Consider the following 22,938-nt stretch of genomic DNA (forward strand, 5'->3'; position numbering starts at 1 on the left):
ATCGTCAATCAGTCATCATCATCACCACTACCCAGCCACAATTATTTTTTAACCCATACTTTTACTAAAATCTATGACTCGGACTGCCTTCTGCTCTCCCAGAAATCCAGGTGACAGAAGTTGGTGGGAAAGTGCATGTTTCCTCAAAGCTGCTCTGAAGAAGACACTGTCTGTCTGGAGTCATGAGGAGCACAGAGGAGGCACAGTGAAACAATGGGTGAGAAGCTGATGTGCAGAGCAAGGCCATTACTGTCTGGAGCTGTGTCTTCTTCCCTCTTCTCCAGAGGAAATGAAATGTAGTAGGACCTCAAACTCCTGTAGCCAGACCCTAAACTCTAAGGAACGGCTTTCTTAGAAAGAAAAGGGAGGGTGAGCAAGGGGAAGTTTCAAGAGAATCCCTGCTGCATTAGCACGTACTGAGCGCTCAGTGTTTCTGGGAACACACAATGAAGGCAGATACAAATTAGCCTGTCCCCTCCCTGCTGCAGGCCGGCACAGGCGGTACCACATGCCCCTTCTACTAAAAATTCTTTGTTTCTCACAGTGAACTAAGAAAACTTAAACTGAGAGAAATAAGGACATCCTCCCACAAGTCCTGGAGATGTAGACCCAGCTCTGACTTTCTCCTCAGCTGAGGCAGCACAAAAAGCAGGCTCGAAACACTGCCCACTGGGTGACAAGACACTGCAGCCATCCTGCTTCTCCTAAAGAACTTAAATATCCCCATCACTGTAAAAGCCATGTGAATGACAACCCAACTGCTATGGAGCCAATTTTTAAAAAATAAGCAACAGAAATTGAGTTCCTCATAGTTCTGACAGACAGAAAGACAGTGTGTAAGTGTCACTGTCAGGTTGGTGACGGTTTGCTTTCTGGCCCAGCGGAGAGAGAATTTACAGAGAAATTTTCAAAGAAATAATCTCGGCTTGCACTAGAGCCATCGGCCTGGCTGCAATTGCTGAGCTTGAGTCTGGCAGAAAAAAGTAAAACACTAAACGTACAGCAATAAAGTGGTCCTCAGTGCTGCACGTTTATTCTAAAATATTCTCAAAGTATGTCCTTCTGAAATTCCTGTTTAAAAACCGCCCTCAGAGATTTTGGAACCTTATCAGAATTCTCCCTGAAGGAAAAAGCTGCATCTTTCTTTTATGGGTGACAATTCATTCCAAGCTAAATGACAACACACACACACACACACACACACACACACACACACACACACACACACACACACACAAATTTGAGAAAACCATGTCAGGTTAAAGTATGCAATAACCATCAAATATACCGCAAATTCCAAAGAGGAGACATATTATACCATCACCAATCTCCATACCTTAGGGTACAGTAACTGGATACTCACCTTCTAGCTACAGAGCTGCTTAGACATCTGTTAAAACCTAAAAGCCTCCACGGAAAACGTCTATGCACTTAGGCTTCTTTGCTGGCTACAGTTTTAGAGTGACCATCTGCTTCCTAAGTTCTTCCATTCAGTCATTCGTTCATTCACTCAGAGACTCCCCATCACAGCTCAATAGATATACAACGTTGAGCACCAAGGAAAGCTCACTGGCTGTAAGTATTCTCTTTTCTGAGTTTCAGACTTCACTGTCAATGTTTTAAAAACTGCCACATGTTATCATGGGCTCCCAAAAGCAATTGAAGTAGTTCACTTAGAAATATTAGATTTGGAGGCCTCCTATCACAAAGGCAAGGCTTTGATCCCCAGCACCATATAAACTAAGTGTGGTAGGCAGAGCACCTTATAACTCCATACATAGAAGGAGCTGAAGAATCCTGACTCAAACACACACACACACACACACACACACACACACACACACACCACACACCCCTATACCTCATAAATGTCCATACAAATGTATTATTTTTCTAACACGATTTATAAACTCTTCTGAACCTTCAGCAACTATATTCAGGAGCTGAAGAACTGCAGCCAATGGCCAAAGCTTGTGTTCCCCTAATATTCCTCTCTGTGGGAAACCTGAGGAATGGAACTCCTCCCTTTTTCTGCACTGGTCCACATGCTCGCCAAGCTGCTCCCAACATACTGAAAGCCACCCAAGTCATAGCTGCCTCATGTCATTGCTCTTTGAAATAAGGTATGACATGTACCTAAGCTCTTGTCTATTTTCATAGTTGAGGCCTACAATTAGGCATTCTTGAGGGATGTAGCTGACTACTGGCTCTGCTCAGTGACCTATAATTATTCACATAGACATTATGGTCAACCCTGACAACTATTCAGACCTCATGGGAGGACTATTTGCAAGTTCTACAAAGGTCCAGATAAGTCTGGAGGACCACAGTGTCCTTCCTTGGCTGCTCATGCAGGCACATCCGTCACCCCACCCTTGGTTCTCCTGCCCCATTGCCAGGCTTATCACAGATCACTCCCCATGGCCAAGTGTGGACACTGCTGTGTGCCAGGGCTAGCAGTGGACCGCTCTGTTGTGTACAACCTCCAAACCAATGAAATCTTACAAAGTGACTTGTTAAACCTACAAGTTTTTCACCCAAGAAAAAAACTTTATCACACCCAACAACCCATAAAATCTGCAGCCAGCTGTGTACAGCTGGGATCTGGGACCTGACAGGGTTCTCCTGAGACAGCCTTTCTGCTGCCGGTTGAGTGGCCTCATTGTTCCCAAGGGGCTACGAAAGCAAAGCCTTCATGTAACCTTCCACTATCCAACTAGGAGGTAAAGGCTAGCTTAATACGAAAAAACCCTTCCTCAGATAACATTTCACATATTTTGACTCCAACAAAAATTCATTTCTCAATTATTTTTAAATGGCAGCTCAAATCCTGATTTTTCAGTGCCAGCAAAGATTCTGCCACTAGCCAGCCTAGAGCGTCTGTGAAGTACAGAACAGCCCACACCACGAGCAGCTGACACTGAGCACAAGTCGGTATCTATGTAAGTTTCCCTTTGCAGATGCTGGCTCCAAAGGACTTCAGGGTACTGGGCTGTCTGGCAGGAGAGAAGGTACAGAAAGAAAGAAAGAAAGAAAGAAAGAAAGAAAGAAAGAAAGAAAGAAAGAAAGAAAGAAAGAAAGAAAGAAAGAAAGAAAGAAAGAAAGAAAGAAAGAAAGAAAGAAAGAAAGAAAGAAAGAAAGAAAGAAAGAAAGAAAAGAAAGAAAGAAAGAAAGAGAGAGAAAGAGAGAGAAAGAGAGAGAGAGAGAGAAAGAAAGAGAGAGAGAAAGAGAGAAAGAAAGAGAGAGAAAGAAAGAGAGAGAAAGAAAGAGACAAAGAGAGAGAGAAAGGAAGAAAGAGAGAGAGAAAGAAAGAGAGAGAGAGAAAGAGACAAAGAGAGAGAGAGAGAAAGAAAGAAAGAGAAAGAAAGAAAGAAAGAAAGAGAGAGAGAAAGAAAGAGAGAGAGAAAGAAAGAGAGAGAAAGAAAGAGAGAGAGAGAAAGAAAGAGACAAAGAGAGAGAGAGAGAGAAAGAGAGAAAGAGAAAGAAAGAAAGAAAGAAAGAGAGAGAGAGAAAGAAAGAAAGAGAGAGAAAGAAAGAGAGAAAAAAAGAAAGAGAGAGAGAGAGAGAAAGAAAGAAAGAAAGGAAGAAAGAAAGAAAGAAAGAGAGAAGAAAGAGAGAGAAGAAAGAGAGAGAAGAAAGAGAGAGAGAGGAAGGAAGGAAGGAAGGAAGGAAGGAAGGAAGGAAGGAAGACTACTTGTGCTATCAAACTACTGAGACAATGGCTCTCAAAGACTTAAATTTCCTCCAGGAATATTATAATAAAGAGAGAGAAAGGCAGGAGCCCTGGTGCCAGCCATAGAAGTTGTCGTACAGCCCTGACAATTTACCTGTCCTCCTAGGTCAGACAGAAGTGGAGAAGAGACAAGAATGGACCCAAGAAAAGAGACATGGAAGGGTCCACGATGGGTGGGGCCATGCCTTGTCCAGAACTGCTTAAATATGCCTACCTACTGTCCTCTCATTTCAGTAGCCCTAAGATGGCCAGTGTATCCTTTGTTTGTTTCTCTTTCCAGTGGCCAAGTGGGGTAAACCTCCTTTCTTTGCGTTTAAGTATTACCGGTCTCTTTAATGAGCATACTGGGGATGGGTAGCTGAGCCTGGCTGGTTGGGACTGTTAACAGCCTAAGCTCTCTTTGATCCTGAAACTACTCATAGTACCATATTATTTTCAAAAACATGTCAACGTTCTTTCATGTGGGTCTACCAACAAGCCCGGGGGGTTAGACATAGCAGATTACTTCACGAAGGAAGCTGGGGCTCTGGAAGGTTCAGTATCTTGTTTTAAAGCTTATTCAACTATAAAAGAACCAGGAAACTCTCAAGTAGCTCTGTGGCCTCAGTTTCTTCCTTCAGCAACAATTAGTAGTAGGCATCCCGCAGGCTACTCTATGATCAGATGAGTTAACATATAGGAGGTAATGGTGTCTGCTTCCTCGGAAGGGCTACATGGTTGCTACACAATTGTCACTAGTAAGGTACCACCGCCGCTACCTCCAGCAGAATCCAATTCTAAACCCAGAGTTCCTTCTTCTCCAACCCCGAGACGCGCGCGCGGATGCTCAGGAAGTAGCTTTACCTAACCCTGGCCATGAAACAAAGAACTCACTGGGTTCTGTGTCTCCCCACTCCACAAACTTCCCTGCGCTGGGCACCAGAAGTATACACCTGCCACCTTCTCTGGCCTCAGAATCACACATTAGCCACCATACTGTGGCTGGCATGACTACTGGACATGACTGCATTATGTCAACTCTACCTTTAACAGCCATTTCATGGGTACTTACTAGGGAAAGCAGTCTTTTTAAAAATTAAATTACCATTATTATTGTGTGTGTTTATGATGTATGCATGTGGGCATGTGTGCCTAAAATACATGTGGTGATCAGAAGACAGTTTTGTGGAACTGGCTCTCTTTTTTCTGTGTGTTCTCGGGATGGAACTCACATCAGGCTTGCATAGCAGGCTACATACCTACTGGGCCATTTCCTCAGCCCTGCAAACAGTCCTTGTCCTCTAAGCCATGAACTAAGGAATAGCTGGCTGCACAAAGGGCAACCAGAGCACACTGGTACCAGAAAAGAACTGATGGCAATGCTTTCCAAACTGCTTAGAAACAGTGCTGGAAATGGGTTTTACATAGCTGGAGTTCTGTCTGCCACAGAAGGAGGGCAGAGCATTGTGAGCTGGGAGTAAATGCAGAAAAATACATCATACCAAGTAGCATAATCAAAGGTTGCCAGCACCTTTGGGGCTGTGTGTATTGTGATACAGTAAGAATTAGAATTGTTTTTCTTCCTGATTCCTGACAGAGAATTCCTGAAACTTTCCTTAAACATAAATAAATCCAAGTGACAGCAAGGGAGGGCAGATAGGCCCTTTACAGCACCAGAGTTATTATGCTGATGAGGCGATCAGCGGACCAAGAACAATGACTATGAAGATGAAAGTTTCAGGTTCATCCCTCCCCAGCCTCAGGGGAGAGAAGAGAGCTGAAGGCAGAGCTTCACCAGTACTTATCATTATTATTGTTACCACATAATCCATCAATATGTATACAACAGACTCCCTAGAACCCCCATGGGCAAAACCCATCACACCTAAATACCAGCAAATCCTCCACAGAACCCCTCACTATGGGAATTCGAAAGCTTTGGTTTGGTAAACATAGGAGGGTAACTCAAGAGGAGGTGTGACTTAATGATTCCTTCACCCCCAATATCTTGCCTTATGTAGGTCTTTTATTGGTCATTCCTGAGCTGTGCACTTAGTAATAAACTGGTAACAAGTAAGTACATTTTGAAAGGACCAGAGTAAGTACAGGATACACCAAGACCAAGTTTTCAGCACGAAAGAGATTTCTTTCTTGTCCCAGAGGGACAGAGGGCAAGGAATAAGAGACAAAAGACAGGAGGTAGAGGAGGGAGAAGGGAAAAAGCAGGAAGGAGTGGGGGCGGGGGATATCTGTCCCAGAGGACTGCTTCTGGATAGAGGAGACAGATGTGGCCCATAGGCAAATAGCAGTTTAGGGAAAGGAGGATGAGGCTGAAACTTCGACCTCCAAAGTCTTTCTGTTCATTGATTCCAATCCACTGATCACCTGATTAGCATAATAAACTCAGGTGCTGTTGAAAGGGCTTATCTGCCCCCCCCCCTCCGCCCCTGCTGTCACTTGGATATATCTTGGAAAAAATTTCCAGGAATTCTCTGTCAGGAATCAGAAAGCAAGTCAATTCTAAGCTTTCCCTGTTAGGAGGAGTTGGCTTGCTTTGATAGAGCATATTGATTAGGACAGTCAAAAGGGGGCTTTTGATTCCTGGACTTCAATACTTTGATAGCTAGACCTTGGTAGTCAGCCTCAGGAGAAGGAAGTGGTCCAATAAGGGAATAGTCCCTGGTGGCTAGCTCTAGGGGTGTAATCTACAGTTAAGAAGGGAGGAGGGGTAAGGGAGCACAACTTGCCGGAGTCATGTTTGTCATGCTCTGGCCTACGAGAACCCTTCACATTTTTTCGAGTTCTGCCTGTGAGACATTCCAGCAGTTTCTCAAACCCACGGGAGAGGCGTGTGGGAGGAAGCCCTCAAAATGACCAGAGATACGGTGACTAAGACTAGTGAGTTGAGGAAATCATGTGAGACTAAGCCCTTAAACTGGAGGGTTTATATTAACTCCAAGTAGTCAGTGTCCAAATTAAACTGGATTATAAACTTCTACGTTGGAGTTCAGAGCTGCAGACCTGGCAGCTCTGGGTTGGGTGGGATGAGGGAACACGGTATGTCAGGTGCCACAAGGTGTGATCAGAAATAGATATCATAGTGGTAGGATGAGGAGGGGGTCGGGGGTGGGAAATGAGATGCAGGAAGGTGGGCCAAATAAGTGAGAACAGACATTTCTGCTTCTAGAGCTTCCTAGCAGCCATAGGCACAGAAGCCTTAAGCTTCTTTCTCATGTTACCCAGAAGTGGCAGGCAGCTGGGACAACACAACCCAAGCACCCTTCCTGTGCTGAACAGCACTTTCATTTCCTGGGTAAGTTCATAGTGTACATCCTGAATCTAATCCCCACTCCACCAAAAGACCTGCTTATCCCTCTCTCATTCGGCCTTCTCCGAGCTCTGTGTGTTAGTGCCAGTGCTTTTACACAAATCTAGCTTCATGTCTTGAGTAAAATATAGTTTCATAGGAATGCAACTGAGGAATGATCTCATTGACAAAACACATCAGCAAAGGCCATGAGCAGACTTCGGGCCAGCCCATTCACACCCACAGCTAAGAAGTTTGCAGACCCCATTCTCTCTTAAATGGAGAATGTGCCTGGGCCCTAAAGCAAAGCACAGCAGCTGCCCATACACATCACTACTATCTGTTGTCTGCCTTCTTCAGAGTATGACCACCTTGAACCACTCTGGCACCATACAAGGTCAAACTTGAGGCATCAGGCAAACAGACTATCGAATCACCCAGATGCTCCCCCCACCCCTCCAGAGAGCTCTGACTCCAAGTCAGCTAATACCAGCTTAAACTATGAGGACTGACTTGAAAAAACCCTTCCAGATAACACAGTGTAGCCAGACAGTTAAGGACCCTCCCAACTTCCAGCAGCTCAGTTACCAGCCGGCCCCACTGAGTAGATGCAGGAAATAGGACTCTAAAATGAGAAGGCAAAGCCAGGTCCAGCCCAGTTCAGCTGAGACAGAATGGATCCTAGGGGGAAAGATACTATACCATAATGGACTCTCAAGAACTTCAGCTAAAGCCCACCAAGCTGGAAAAAAAAAAAGTCCTCACTTCACTACTTCCCCACTCCCTCATACATAGACCAGAAAAAGAGAAAAGAAAATAATAATGGCTTACAGCATCTATGGGAACTTTTGGTGCTCTCTTTGCAACTTTTCTATAAATCTGAAACTATTCTAAAATTAAAAGTTTACTTAAAATACTAGCTTGGTTTCCTCTACAAGGAATAATGGGGAAAGAGTAGTCTTGGAGTAATTCCAAGTAGTTAATGAAATTTGGATATAAAATTCCTCCAATTGCTACAAAGCTTTGAAGCAATGCTACTCTGTCTAAGCTGCACTCTCCTCGTCTGTAAGAGGCAGTGCTGGTACAAAGGGTTTGTGTATGCGCTGGTGACACTGGGCTGCACCAGAAGGCCTTCCCACTAGGACAGCACTTTCAGTTGGTCAGCCTGCCCTCCGACTTCTGGAGGACAGCAAGGGGCCTCCTCAACTCTACTCCTAGGCTCTACCAATCTTTAAGCATTAAGCCTCTTTGGCATGACTCTAAGCCCAAAGCTTCCCCCCAGAGGGCTGAAAGGCTGCTTCAGCAAGTTCCAACTGGAAGCACAACTTCGTTGACTGCCTTCCCTCCTGTGCTAGGATTCTGTATCACTGTCACTGGCAATCACTTCCCTTGGGTAGGCAGGAAACAATCAAAGGGCAGCCAGAGGTAAACAGAGCTCCCCTCCGGTAGGGTTAGCTCTGAGCAGAGGGGTGAGGTATACAGAAGTATGCTCTCAGAGTCCCACAAAATTTCTTCACCCATGGTAGCCCCTCTACCTCCCAATACCACCCATATCCCTGCCTGCACCTTGCTCCTGGTGTCTTGGCCCCAGACGAAGTCAAGCTGATGGGCACAACAAATTTCCCAAAGCACAGAAAAGTTCTCCCAGGTTTTTCTAGGACACAAGCAAAGCTCTCCATGATCTCTAGAGCCAGACTCATGTTTCTACTGTCTCTGTCCATATGGTGGTGTTCTCCACTCATCCCTAGGGAGACCAGTGAGCATGCAGAACATGGGAACTTCATTCTGGTTTCATAAACAGATGGGCTGGAGGCCCAGGAAAGACTCAGGTGGAGAGAAGTAAATGCTTTGGTGCTATGTTGATCTCCTTTAAAAAAAAAATCACTCACAAGGATGTCAGATACTTTAAAAACTCACTCAAAACAAAGGCAAACTGCAATCTCACCCAGAAAATTTAGTGTCCAAATAAGGGAGTGCAACACCAGTTAGCTTGTTCCAAGTGTGAAAGGCCCTGTGAGAGAAGCAGTTCCCAGGCTTAGGATTCCACTAACAGGTTGTAACCCCTCCAAGAGCTAATGGGCACATTTTACTGGCTAATAACTCTGACCTTCCAGATGGCTGGATTGGGGACACACCCCAGCTGAGGCCCAAGGACATTAATTCCTGGCAAGGAGTATGCAAAACTGCTCAGCAGCTCTAACCAAGCTAGATAACAACCCCAGAGGCTTCAAGGACAAGTTTAGGAAGCAGAGCAAAGATGTCCTTGGAGCCATTTTACTTACTAAGAGCCAAATATAGAGAACTATTGAAAAAGTTAACTGTGTTGTGTTCTTTTCGATTTCTCCTCCATCACTGATTCCTAACTCTGGCTTCAGGGAGCAGCCTTGGGGGGCACCCAGAGGAGAGACTTGAATGCAAGGCAGTATTATTACATCGATATTTCCCTTTACTCTTCAGTCTCTAGTTCTCCATATTCATAAATGACACTAGCCTGTTATTCAGGGCTAACTACCCAGCACCAATGCCAATTTATTACCCTCTTCTTCCTCTTGTCTGCGCCACAACCACTCTACCTTCCTACCCCTAATTCCTTACACACTCATACACCCACATACACAAACATGCACGCACGTACACACACACACACACACACACACACACACACACACACACACAAATATGCTGTTCCCTCTACAGGTATCACTCCTCCTGTTCCAATATGCCCATTTTCTGTCTCTATTCTTTTACACTTAAACCCTCGACAGCTGGAGTGTGCTTCTTCTCCCTCTCTGCTATTCAAATCTCACTCACACTCCAAGGTGTGTGATTCCAGACCCAATCAAGTCTCCCCACAGCTTCCATATCCTAAGAGCCCAGTCAGCTCATGCCCAGACTGAAATGGAGATCATTGTTTCTTTCTGAGAGCCTAGAATATTGCCTTAGTCAGGGTTTCTATTCCTGTACAAACATTATGACCAAGAAGCAAGTTGGGGAGGAAAGGGTTTATTCACCTTACACTTCCACATCGCTGTTCATCACCAAAGGAAGTCAAGACTGGAACTCACACAGGGCAGGAAGCAGGAACTGATACAGAGGCCATGGAGAGATGTTACTTACTGACTTGCTTCCCCTGGCTTGCTCAGCTTGCTCTTCTTAGAGAACCCAAGACACCAGCCCAGGGACAGCATCACCCACAATGGGCTGGGTCCACCTCCTCTTGATCACTAATTGAGAAAATGCCTTACAGCTGGGTCTCATGGAGACATTTCCTCGACTGAGGCTCCTTTCTCTGTGACAACTTCAGCTTGTGTCAAGTTGACACATAAAACCAGCCAGTACAAATATATTCCTTAGATCTATCACATGTTGCTTCAAATACCCTCACCCTAAGATAATCACCCTGTGTCAGACACTACAAAAGAAGTGCTCAAAGTGATGCACTAAAGGAATGCTCTAGAATTTCAAGATTTATTTATTTATTTAATATCAGTACGCTGTAGCTGTCAGACACACCAGAAGAGGGCATCGGATCTCATTACAGATGGTTGTGAGCCACCATGTGGTTGCTGGGATTTGAACTCAGGACCTCTGGAAGAGCAGTCAGGGCTCTTAACCACTGAGCCATCTCTCCATAGAATTTCAATCCATTTATTACCTCAGACCCAGAATATCTTCTCTGCACATAATCACAGATACCCATTTGACAGAGACTACCTAGCCCTATCACCATCTACCTGAACCGCAAGTCCCTGAGCACCAAATGCCCAGCCTCTTGTTGTTAGGATCATCCCTCCAGAGAGGTGAGTCAATCTTAGTCCACATGATGGGAGCGCACGCCTTCAGGAACTTACTCAAAGCACTATTCACAAAGTCAGGGGTGCAAATCTACATGGCTTTCCAGATCAGCTCAGAAATCAGGTCCTGTTGCTGATTCCAGAAAGGAGAGGGGAAAATAAGCCATCATGCAGCCTCAGGTCACAAGCATCTAGCTTGTAGGAGTGTCAGCTTGAGCAAAGTACATCTAGTCATGCCAATCACCTTATCTGGAACCTGTCATCTAGATCTCTCCTGCTCCACAGTAGTGGAGTGTCTCCCACACAACAGCTTATGATAGGTCCACATCATGGATGGAGAGAGGATGGAGTCCACACAGCGCCTTCAGACACTCAGCCCTGCATCCTCAGTCCTGGTCCACTTCAGCCCTTCCCCCTCAGTCCTGGCTCCATGTGTCCCTGTGCCTGTGAGTCTGTGTTTTATTTACACTACCCATGTCTGTTGTTAGCAACAGACACAAAGTACTTGAAGGCAGAAAAGGCAAGCCTGCCAACTGGCTTGCTGCTCTTCACCCTGCCTCCAGCTCGGGAAAGGAGGGAAAGGAGCGGGTGGAGGATCCTTCCAGGCCCAACCAATCCTTTGTGCACTTCGCTCCCCTGTCCTAGAGAGCCATCATGGCTAACTCCAAGCTTGTCACTGTTGCTGGATCCGCTCTTCTTCCCTGGACCCTGAACTGATAAACTCAGAAACACAGCTGAGAGCTCTTTAAAAAAAAGTTTTTTGAGGTTTACAGCATTAAAAATGTTAAAAATCACTGGCATAAAATGTTTAACCTTGTTTTTGCTAATGTTGTTAAGCTATAGATTTTAAATAAACTAAATCATATGGGAAACGGTTGTGTTCTACAATGACACACCACATGAAGGTCACAAAAGTTTCCAGTCTCTTTAGGGACTGTTTATAGATTAAAAGGTTTTGTTTTGATGCTGAGAAGGCTCCAATTTAAAATTGTTATTTTAAGTCTAAACCTAACAGGGATAAAACATAAAAGTCCTAGTCTTATGAAATCCATTAAATTATTACAAACTATTAAGGATAATTTAAAATGTCAAATTGGTAATCAGTCACCTTATAAATGATCAAATCCTTTAATGCATTCAGAATTACAATTGAAGTTATGCTAAGAACAGATGCAATTAATTACAGGAACAAGCCTTATTTAGCCTCCTATACGTGTTTTCAAAATTAAAGCAGAAAGTACTTAGAAACAAGTTTGTGTAAACAATGTGGCCCTCAAACTTGTTAGAGATCTGCTGAATATGGCATAAGATGTCTAAACTTACTATGACAAGTGAAAGACTCTCAGAGCCTAACAGTGGCCCCACAAGGTCTCCCAGAAGATAATGGGCACAAAAACAAAGGACTTCACTTGGATTGCTGTACACTAACCACTGACCAAGACTGTTCCAATGCCTCACCTGCTGCTGGGGCTCAAACCTCGGACAAACAGGATACCAGAGAGTTGACTGCCCCGATTTGCCTAAAACAAGGTGAGGCCAGTCTCTCTTGTGTTCCTTCTCCACAGAAAAAGATTCTCATTTGGGCCTGATGGCCAAAGACTGCCTCTGCCCACAGTGCCACAGAGACCAGAGGAACCTAGGACAACTGTCTAGGCAATGGACTATGGACTAGTTTCTGTCATTTTAATTGATGCATATGCCACTCAGATTATAATTTATTCTTCTCAGGTCTTTGATAACATTGACAGCTAAGCTAACTGTAGCTTGACAGCTAGAGAACAACAGGCAATTAGCTCCTTACCTCAAGGTAATCCACCACCGTGTTAGTTCATTAGTCAGTTCATTAGTTAAAACTACCAGGGGGCTGGGAATTTAGCTCAGTGGTAGAGCGCTTACCTAGGAAGCGCAAGGCCCTGGGTTCGGTCCCCAGCTCTGAAAAAAAGAACCAAAAAAAAAAAAAAAAAAAACTACCAGGCCTCTTAGCTACAAAGCTTAAATGGTGATAAGAAAGTGATTTACAGTATAAAAGGAATGAAAATTGCTTCATATCTCTTCTCATCACTGTCCTACTGTTGTATTAAGACTTCAAAGTTTAAAGTTTTAACATTAATTAGTGGAGTTCTGATAAGTCATTAGTCTAACTCTGGTAAAGCCCTCACCATATAATACCACACCATAGTCACAAGCTCAAGATTTTAATTTTCCTATGACTGTCTTTTAAGTATAAATTTAAAAATGTTTCTCCTTGTGCTAAATCTATATACACCCAGTTTTCTGGGTAGAGGGAAGAAGACCCTCCTTGTAATCATACTGAAAATCAAGATCAAGTGAACTTTTGCTCCATGGAAGACTTTGGTTTTTCCTGAGTTCACCTTAAAGAGAATTCATGCTTTTAACCCAAAACTGTTTCCCAAGTTTCTACTATGACACAAAGGTATGGATCTATTGTCTTCTCTACAATGTGGGTTTCAATAGATTACAAACAACGATAATGTAAGAAAAAGTAATTCTCCCTGAAATCCTTAACTTCATCTTCTGATATCTATCCCAGCATCCTGCCATGTCCAGGTGTTTCCTCAAAGTCTGTATCCTGGAGAGCTCCAAGGAGGCTTGCCCTAAGTAATCTAGTGCAGCTTCACAGATGGCTTCAACTGGGCCTGCACTCTCCCAACCCTAGATGGACAGAACCTGGACAGCAGTGAAACAGCCAGCTCCCCCAAGACTTGGCCAGAATTTTCTTAGGGTCTCCAAAGATAATGTGACCAGTCTGCAGGAAGTAGTCTAAAGAACACAACACCCTCACTCCTAACCCACCATCACTGGTTCCTTGATTTAAATTAAACAAAAAGGGAAGAATGTGAGCATACAGGAGATTCCACTGATCTGCCCTCAGGGACCTAGCGATTGCTTACATCATAACCCGCTGCAGCCACCAGGTATGACAGGTGTGTGCCACAGATCAGAAGGACCCATCTGTCTGTCTGTGTGTCTGTGTGTCTGTCTGCATCTCTGTCTCCCCACCCCACCCCCTGTTCCATGATCCCCTCTATCTGTTTTCTGTACACTGCCCCCCTTTTCCATCTGCCCTCAGGGCTCTGTTCCCATCTGTCTACCTGTCTACATGCCCACCTGTCTGCCTGCCTCTATCCCTTTTCCCAGGCCCTCACTCATCTCCCCTTCTCCAATAAACCTCTTTTAAACAAAGTCTGCTGCACAGTGTAATTTCTCAGGGGCACATCTGGGTATGGGCCTGCCATCTCCGCGTTATATTTCATAATAGTGTGTATTCAATTAACACCTACCAAACACCAGCTAAGTACACACCAATGTGCTCAGTTCTGAGCACCAAGATATAAGAGACACAGGTCCATCCTCGGGAGCCTATGTTTCTAATAGGTAGACAGAGACACGAATTTTAAATGCTAGTAGATAGGTCAATTAAGAGGCCCAGTTAACAGTGCAAGAATAAAGAGACTCTGCTGGGCCAATGGAACTTCAGGAGCAAAGCTTGAAGGTAGACAAGTAGAAGACATGAGCAGCAGAGAGATGTTCAAGCTGATGGCTGCTGAGTTGAAAGGGGCAGAGAGAAGAGGACAGATGAAAATACAGAAGAAATACCATGTCTCAGAAGACAAATTAAGGATCTTAACTCTAGGAAAGCACAAAAATACCCAAGAAAGAAACAAGGAACCATGTTCTGTGCTTCTGGTGAAAGATGAAGCCATTCTCAAGTTTGGAGGCTACAGCAGAAAAGTCTGATCATGACCAGCAAAGACATGGAAGGGACCTGAGTTAATCAGAAATGTTTGTTTGAGGTTAGGCTGGGGGTTGGGGATTTAGCTCAGTGGTAGAGCGCTTGCCTAGGAAGCGCAAGGCCCTGGGTTCGGTCCCCAGCTCCGAAAAAAAAAAAAAAAAGAGGTTAGGCTGAAGAGAAAATCAAGTGGACAGTTCTTGGGGCAGCTATGAATCTTATGAGCAAAAAAGAAACACTGGAGGTGTTAAGAGGGAAAATTAGGGAGAATGAAGGGAAATGTACACAGGACAATTTTCAGAGTTTAGAAAGTTGAACTAACTACCCCGAGTGACAGTGCCCAAGGTATAGCTATGCTACTGCATGTTAAGAAGAGTGAAGATGAAGTTGGTGTAGAGGTGCAAGGCAGGTAGATCCCTTATGAGTTCAAGGCTAGCCTGGTTCAAATAGCAAGTTCCAGGCCAGTCAGGAACAAGAGACCTTGTCTGAAAGAAAAAGTAAAGATGCAGAGGAGTCCTTCAAACCACATCAAGGAGCACAGATAAATGGCTAAGAGCACTGGCTGCTCTTCCTGAAGGAACTGTATTCAATTCCCAGCATCCAAATAACAGCTCACAACTGTAACCCTAGTTCTAATGGATCTGACACTTTCTATTGGCCTTCAAGGTTAGTACATGGTACACAGACATATATGCAAGCAAAATATTCATTATATGCATGGACACATAGAATAAAAGTAAACAAGTAATCTTTTTAAAGGAGCACAGAGTAAGAGATGGGGAGGAGTTGAGTGGCTTCATTGGAAGTGAAGCATCAGGTGAGGCAGGCTTTCAGCTACAATGAAGCAGTAAGCAAGCTCAAGGAAAGTTAAAATCAAAGATACTACCTCTCTTGTCTATTACACTTGGCAAAATGATTGCCAAACTCAGGCAAAGTGTATCAAACGGCACTCAATACACCACGATTGCTCTGTAAACCATTGCCATTTTTCTGAAAGAAATTTAGGAATATAATTTTCCTACATATAAATATAACTGCACATTTCAAAAGCTCTGAAAAGTATACATGATGCTAATACTCACTAAAAAGTTAAAAGACAAGCCTCACACCAAAATAACTGCAAATTACATAAGTGCTAATGACTAAAGATTAAGACTATGTCAAGAACTTCTACAATCATTAGGGAAAAAAATGACTGAAAAAGAGGAAAATGTATGTAACAAGTGTCAAAAAAAAAAAAAAAACAAACCCCAAAACAATGCTTAACTTCTTTGGTATATCAAGAAACCACAAATATAAGTGTTGAGATATTATTTCATACTCGCCAGACTGGAAAATACGGAGGTGGCATCTCTAAGTCTTAGCAAAAGTGAGAGGAAGTGAGCTCTTATAGGCATTGTGATAAACACAGTAGACAGAGCCTTGTAATTACTCCTCAAGGTAAAGAAGTGTATCTTCCTTTAGAGCAGCTCATTTGTCTAGGTACTATGGATATAAACCCATGCATATTTACTGTACGCAGGTGCTCATTACAACAACGTCAGATAGATAGAAGACAAGACAGAAAGACAGCCACCCTCATTCACTGTTATACAATGGCAAATTACATACTATCAATTCAGTTGAACTAGTTTATACATGTATTTTTTCATATTAACCTTTTATCCATATTCTTATCCAAACTTCAAAAGATACTGTTTTCAAAAAGCAAAAAGATATTATTATTAAATCACTTAGGTATGATAAATGCCTTCTAGACTAACAATTCCACTTTCATATAGAAATTTATAGAAATATTTATCCAGAAATTATAGCAGGCAAATTTACCACAGAAAATAAAAATTGTCAATTTCTTTTTGTTAAAATGTTATTTATTCACTTTATATCCTAATCCAGTCCCCCCTTCATGTGGCCCCTCCCCCATTCCCTCTTCCCTACTCCTCTGAGAAAGGGGAAGTATTCCTGGGTACTAACCCACTCTGGCATCTCAAGTCACTGCAGGACTTAGCACATCTTCTCCCACTGAGACCAGACAAGGCAGCCTAGTTAGGGGAACAGGATTCACAGGCAGGTAACAGAGCCAGGGACAGCCCCTACTGCAGTTGTTGGGGACCTGAATGAAGACCAAGCTGCGCATCTCCTATAGATGTGCCCATGAATGATCTTTGGTTGGTGGTTCAGTCTCTGGGAGCTCCCTAGGGTCGGGGTTAGTTGACTCTGTTGGTCTTCCTGTGGGGTTCCTATCCCCTCTGGGTAAAACTGCCAATTTTTAAACAGCCCAAAAGTCTATCATCAAATTGATTCATCCATACAGTGAAATCCTATGCAGGATTAAATATTGCAAAATAGTTTTAAATAGTATTTGTAGATCTAACCAACCAAAATCAGTACAAAAAGTAAGTTACAAAGTCTAAGTGAAAGATTTATGCATAGATGATACTAATAAGAAAAAACAAATATGTGTGGCATAAGCCACCCAAAGGACAATAGAGACCAAATAATAATAAACTGGTTTTACTTCCTTCTTAATGCATTTATTATTTTTTTAAAACAATAGAAAAAGAGAGAAGGAGGAGGGGGGAGGGGAAGGTGAATTGGTCCTGCCAGTACTAAGTGAGGCTTAGCTGGGATGGCAGCACACTTGAGCAGAGAAAGAGGGCGGCTTTAGAGAAAGAGCTGGGCTTAGAGGTTCTAACGCAGGTTGGGAATTGAGAATAACAGGAATACAAAGATATTAAGCATGAGTCCACTGGGAGAATGAAGGGCGGAGATCTGAGAACTGCGCAGCTCCCGACTCCATTCTAAAGTGTGGCACTAATACAGCTGCCATGGAGCCCAGCTCCTCTGGGTGCAGCTACCTGTGATGAGGACAGTGACTGACAAAACAAAAGCGATCATGTCGAATTGGCCATGTCAAGTCCACATGAGTGGCAACTCTTTTTCTGGAATTAGTAAGATAAAGACTAACAAAATTTGCAGGGTGTGGTGGCACACACCTTTAATCCTGGCACTTCAGAGACAGAGGCAAGCAGACCTCTATGTGTTCAAAAACAGCCTGGTCTGTATAGTGAATTCCAAATAAAAAAAGTTAACAAAATTCAAGAAAGACATCGAGCAACATTAGCTAGTACGCTAGGTACTAGTCACTTGCCAATCTTGCATTTAGAAGCTTGCTTCCAAAGAGAAACTTACCAACAAGTACTGACTGCACGGCTTCCACCACTAAAATGCTTTAACACTTTAACATACACATATAAATAAATCTTTAAAAAAAACAAAAAACAAAAAACAACCAACCTTGAGCTGCTCTGAGACTGAAGCACAGACTATAAAGAACTCGCAGTCAGAACAGAAGACCACTCACAGTCTCAAACATGGACAACTAGGACACTGCACAGGCTTCTCTGGTGCCAATCACCTGCTACTCTGTTCTTAACAGTTTTCTTTGACCTTGTATGCGGAGTACTGTTCCCATACATTAATTGTGCCAATTCATTTAATACTCTAAAACAAACAATTCCACAGGTAAGTGTTACCAATTCTATTTATTTTACTAAGCAAGAAAACCCAAAGTATAGTCAGTAAAAAGAGGAGACAGAATTCAAACTGGGTCTAACTTTAAAATCCCCCTTCTGCTTACTCTGTCATGGAAAGTACAGTGGGGTGTCGCTTTTACTGTGTCTTCTATAGCCAACCACTTCAATTCCTCTCCTGAAAAGACAGACCATAAATCCAAGGAAATAGGTGTGCAAAAATGTTTCACATGCTGTGAGGTATAATATATAAATAATGGCTACCACCCTCCTGGGAAAGATGCGTATGGTAGAGCTAACATTACCACTTTACACACATGTATGCATGTATACAAATGCACATGCATGTACATACACAAACATTAAGAGGATATGAGGGGTTGGGGATTTAGCTCAGTGGTAGAGTGCTTGCCTAGCAAGCGCAAGACCCTGGGTTCGGTCCCCAGCTCCGAAAAAAAAAAAAAAAAAAGATTTTAAAAAAAAGAGGATATGAGCTCCAAACACAGCTTAACTTGTCTCCCAGCATTAAAGTTCACAAAGTCATTTAAGAGAATGTCAGTCATTCTCTTAAACACGTGTTTGATGCTCACTGAGAAATCATCCCATCTGTAAAAGCCTCCCCTGGGCACAGACTACTATTTCACCACTGAGTTTCACCACTGAGAAGAAGCTGACTCAGCTAACCGGACTTCTTTTCTTCCAGCTCCCTTTTCAATCTTCAGTAATGGCCACTCTCAAAGAATTCTTTCAAGAGCTTCTATCTTTTGCTTTATTTTGCTTTCTTTTGTAGTGCTGGAGCTTGAAGTCAAGGTCTTGTACATACTAGGAAAGTAATCTACCTCTGAGCTCTACCCCTAGCCTCAAACAGACATTAAACAAACAATGCAAAACACCACTATCTCTGAGAAGAGAAGCTGTCATTTCCAAGTTTTCTTGGTTAGCCAACGACACAAATTCTGACTCAAAGTTCTCCCAAACAAAAACAACTACAACGTGTGCCTTTCCTGAATGCTCAAAGGTTACTACCCTAGCAGATAGGTGTACCTTCCCTGGTCATTAGGTCTCAAAGAAACCAGGGACAAACGGTTACATAGTCTGGCTCTGTCTCACCCTTCCTGCCCTTGACCTTGAATCTCTCCAGCCTGAATTGCAGTTGTTGGTCAATGACTAAACGGATCCTGTTCCTCCCCGACACCCCCGATCTTCACCCCTTTCACTTCCCCAACACTAACCAGCAGACAGCAATGTTTGGGAAGACAGAGGCTTAATGATGCTCTGAGGTTTTCCTCCCTGTCTTCTCTTTTCCATTGCCCACACCTTCAATCATATCACACAGCATCCCTACCCTGACACACACCAGAGTATTTACAGCTCTCCCTTCCTGGCAACAGTACCACTCACTCCTGTTTGCAACCCTGGTCTTAAGACCAGTACTCCAGTACTCCAGTACTCCAGTACTCCAGTACTCCAGTACTCCAGTACTCCCTGAATTTACTTCCACTTTACTCACCACAGTAAACCATTGAATTCAAGACTATCTATCTATCTATCTATCTATCTATCTATCTATCTATCTATCTATCTATCTACCTATCTATCTATCTATATCTCAAAGTCTTGTTCTTGGGCAGAGCAGATAGATCAGCAAATGTATCATAAAGGTCTTTATGGTCTAGAAAGGAGAGTCCTTTCTATAATGCTAATGGTCAGAAATGTATGATGCCTTCAAAAATCTGGTCGTGGAGTGGTAGACAGGCATAGAAGGAATGGCAGCTAGTCCATGTGCTGACAGTAGTTGCTGCTGAATGGTGGTTATAAGGCTATTCATCTTCAACTCTACTTTTGGGAACACTTGACATTTTCCATAATTCGAAGTTTAAAAAATAAAACCTCTTAAGTGAAAGATTAAAGAGGAGCAGTGCCAAAGGTCACCCAGAGGTGACCTTCACAAAATGAAAACTATAATTTTACAATGAAGACATCTGACTGAACTACTTTGAGCAGTAATCAAATTGAACACTAGTAATCGTGGGATATCCAAATCTATCTGCTTGTGGTCCTCTGCACTGCTTATAAAGTGGCCCCCTCCCAAATGCTTACCCTAGTCTAGCCTATATATCTAATGTACAGTTCATAGAAAATACATAGGAGAGACAACAACCCAAATAATGCTCCATAGAAACAACCAGGTAAATCTATTAAGTACAAACTGAACTCTGTCCATCCACCACCCTGATAACACAGAGAGACATACAACTTGCTTTTCCACAAAGTCCTGCAAGTTCTTAGGAACGACCCCTGACCTCTCAATCATGTTCAAGTCTACCAGCAAGTACGGCATACTCTGCCTGCTCGAAGGCTCGCCGCCTCCCTTCCCTGCCCCACTTTACCTGTGTGACTTTACCAGCAATCACCTGGTTTATTTACAACCAAAGCCATGCCCGAGCCTCAGCAGATTCTTCAGGTCTACTCTATGTCCTTCTTCTGTGCACATCACGCTTACTCCTCCACAGGTCCAGAGTACTTTCCAAACTGTGGGGAACCACAAAACCCCAACACCTAACATGGCACCCAGCTCAGCACAGCACTTGTTGGCAAGAACTGACAGTGCAGTAAGACATGCTCTGCTCAGTTCTTTCAAGTCTTTGTCTTCCTTAGTCTTAAGGAAGACGTTTCTGTTTGCTGTGTTAGTTCCAAACACCTGATCTGGCCCACTCAGGATGCTGGCCTTTTCTAGCAAGCCTCATCCAGCAAGCTAAGTTCCTTCAGAGTGCAGCTGCTGATGGGCAGTTGGCTCTGCAGAGGCCTGATGTATGCTTATCTGAATACTTTCCCTTTCTGCTTCCTTACTTAGCCAACTTCCACTAATATTTCTGCCTAAGCTTCTGGCTGACAGAACAGAAACCATGCTAGCCCATTCCTGCTCTCAAATCTCCTAAACCCTAATGACTAACTCTAAGGTTTGATTTATACTCTGATCCTTGAAGAAGGTGATCTTTCCTGGGTTTAGGACCCTAGGATTAGCAACCCTAGGCTGATCCCGTACTAAAAGCTGACGTAAAAGTACAGTTGAGGTGAATCTGTTTAGTATCTGGGACAAAGTAAATCTTCAATAAACAGCACTCTTCCTTCACTTGACTTTAAAATCTTTCTTCATTCTGTCGTGTGTGTGAGAGAGAGAGAGAGAGAGAGAGAGAGAGAGAGAGAGAGAAAGAGAGAGAGAGAGATCATCTTGTTCTATAAAGGCCATTCACCTTTTTTTTTTAAAATCTCTCACTCGCCTGGTTCACTAGGCTCCTGGCCAGTGAACTCCAAAGACCTGCCCTGACTCCACTTCCCCAGTATTTCAGCATTCAGACGATAAGCATCTTCGATAAGACTGAGCTAGCTCTTCTTATCTTCTCTGGAGACAAATCAGGCTGGCCTTGATCTTGTAGCACTTCCCCGCCTCTGCCTCTGAATCACCAGGTTTCCGTGCTTGGGCCACAACACCCAACTCTATTAATCCCTGAAGAAGACACATTTGCTCATGCTTTACTGCTGCTCCCATGTCAAAGCCACACCCTTTCTGGGTCCTAATGATTTCTCGAACTTTGGCCCACTTACTCTGCCACTCTGTCGCTGTTGTCAATACCTGGGGGCCATCTCAGCCAGAATGAGATAATTCAACTACATCTGAAGATGTTGTGTCACAATGTCTAGGTATCTGGCATTCACGCAGCTGCACTTGGGATTCACTCTGAGGAGTGCAGATGTGATTATCCCCAAACACACAGAAAAGGAATATATCAGTACCATATCTAGGATAACAGAAAATAAACAGCGTCCAGAACCCGGGAGACTTGTGTTTTGTAAATGTAAGTGTCAATCTGCCACTTTCACTAGCTGGATTGAAAGTGTTCCTTTGTTAGTGTTGCAAAAATGGTTTTAATTGCTAAGGTACACCATAAATAGGAAATAGATAGTGTAAGGATGTGAATACTGGGGCTTGACTCACTTAAAAACAAGAGAAAGTAAGTTTACCAATTTTATGTAAAAAACCAATTCAACAGGAGAAAGGAGGAAAAAAGGAGAAAAATACCATCAATACATACAGCCCACACCTGATATATGTGTGTAACTTCTTAACAAATCTGTAAGGGACCAATTAAGAAGGTGAATAAGCGCAAGGCCCTGGGTTTGGTCCTCAGCTCCGAGAAAAAAAAAAAGAAAGAAAGAAAAAAATTCACAGAAAAGTAAAAGTAAAAGTAATTGGCAGTAAACATGAAAAGTGCTGGATTCTGCTAATAATGACAAAAACCTAAATAAAGCTTCAGGAAAAAAAGCCTGTTTTCAGAGGTCAAGAACTCCAAAGCTTTCTTCTGGACTCCACTGGTTCTTCAGTCACATCCACATAATAAAAAAATAAACTCACTTTTAAAAGAGAAATTCTTTTTTACCTATCAGAATGGCAAAGATTAAAAACTTGCTAATACCATATGGCAAAGGTATGTAGAAACAGGTGCCTTTCTCTACTACTCATGAGAATTAAGCTAATACAACTTCTTTGGAAAGCAGTTTGGCAGTATTTATTAACATTTTTTAATGAGCATATCCTTTGATCAGCAAATCTTCTAGTAATTTTGCCTAGGGAAACACAAGTATTAGAACACACGGTCAAAGTCACTTGTGTGCTGCCGCTTCCTCGGGGAAACCTGTAACAATCCAAAGGCCAATCCCTAGGGCCCCTGTTAAGTAAATTATCAGAGTCCATCTGAAAAGGCACAGGGCTGCTGTCAGGAGGAATGCACTGGCATGGAAAGCACTCTTGGTAAAGATTAGTAAGACAGTTTTTAGTAGAG

At 43.1% G+C, this 22,938-nt stretch overlaps 1 protein-coding gene across 38 annotated transcripts in view; it reads right to left on the reverse strand.

Annotated features, from left to right (window-relative positions):
* Dennd2b (DENN domain containing 2B) overlaps positions 1-22,938 on the reverse strand; it is a 188,731-nt gene that overhangs the window by 59,867 nt on the left and 105,926 nt on the right.

The sequence above is a fragment of the Rattus norvegicus genome, chromosome 1, assembly GCF_021556685.1.
Source record: "Rattus norvegicus strain SHRSP/BbbUtx chromosome 1, alternate assembly SHRSP_T2T, whole genome shotgun sequence".
In the NCBI taxonomy this organism is placed as follows: domain Eukaryota; kingdom Metazoa; phylum Chordata; class Mammalia; order Rodentia; family Muridae; genus Rattus; species Rattus norvegicus.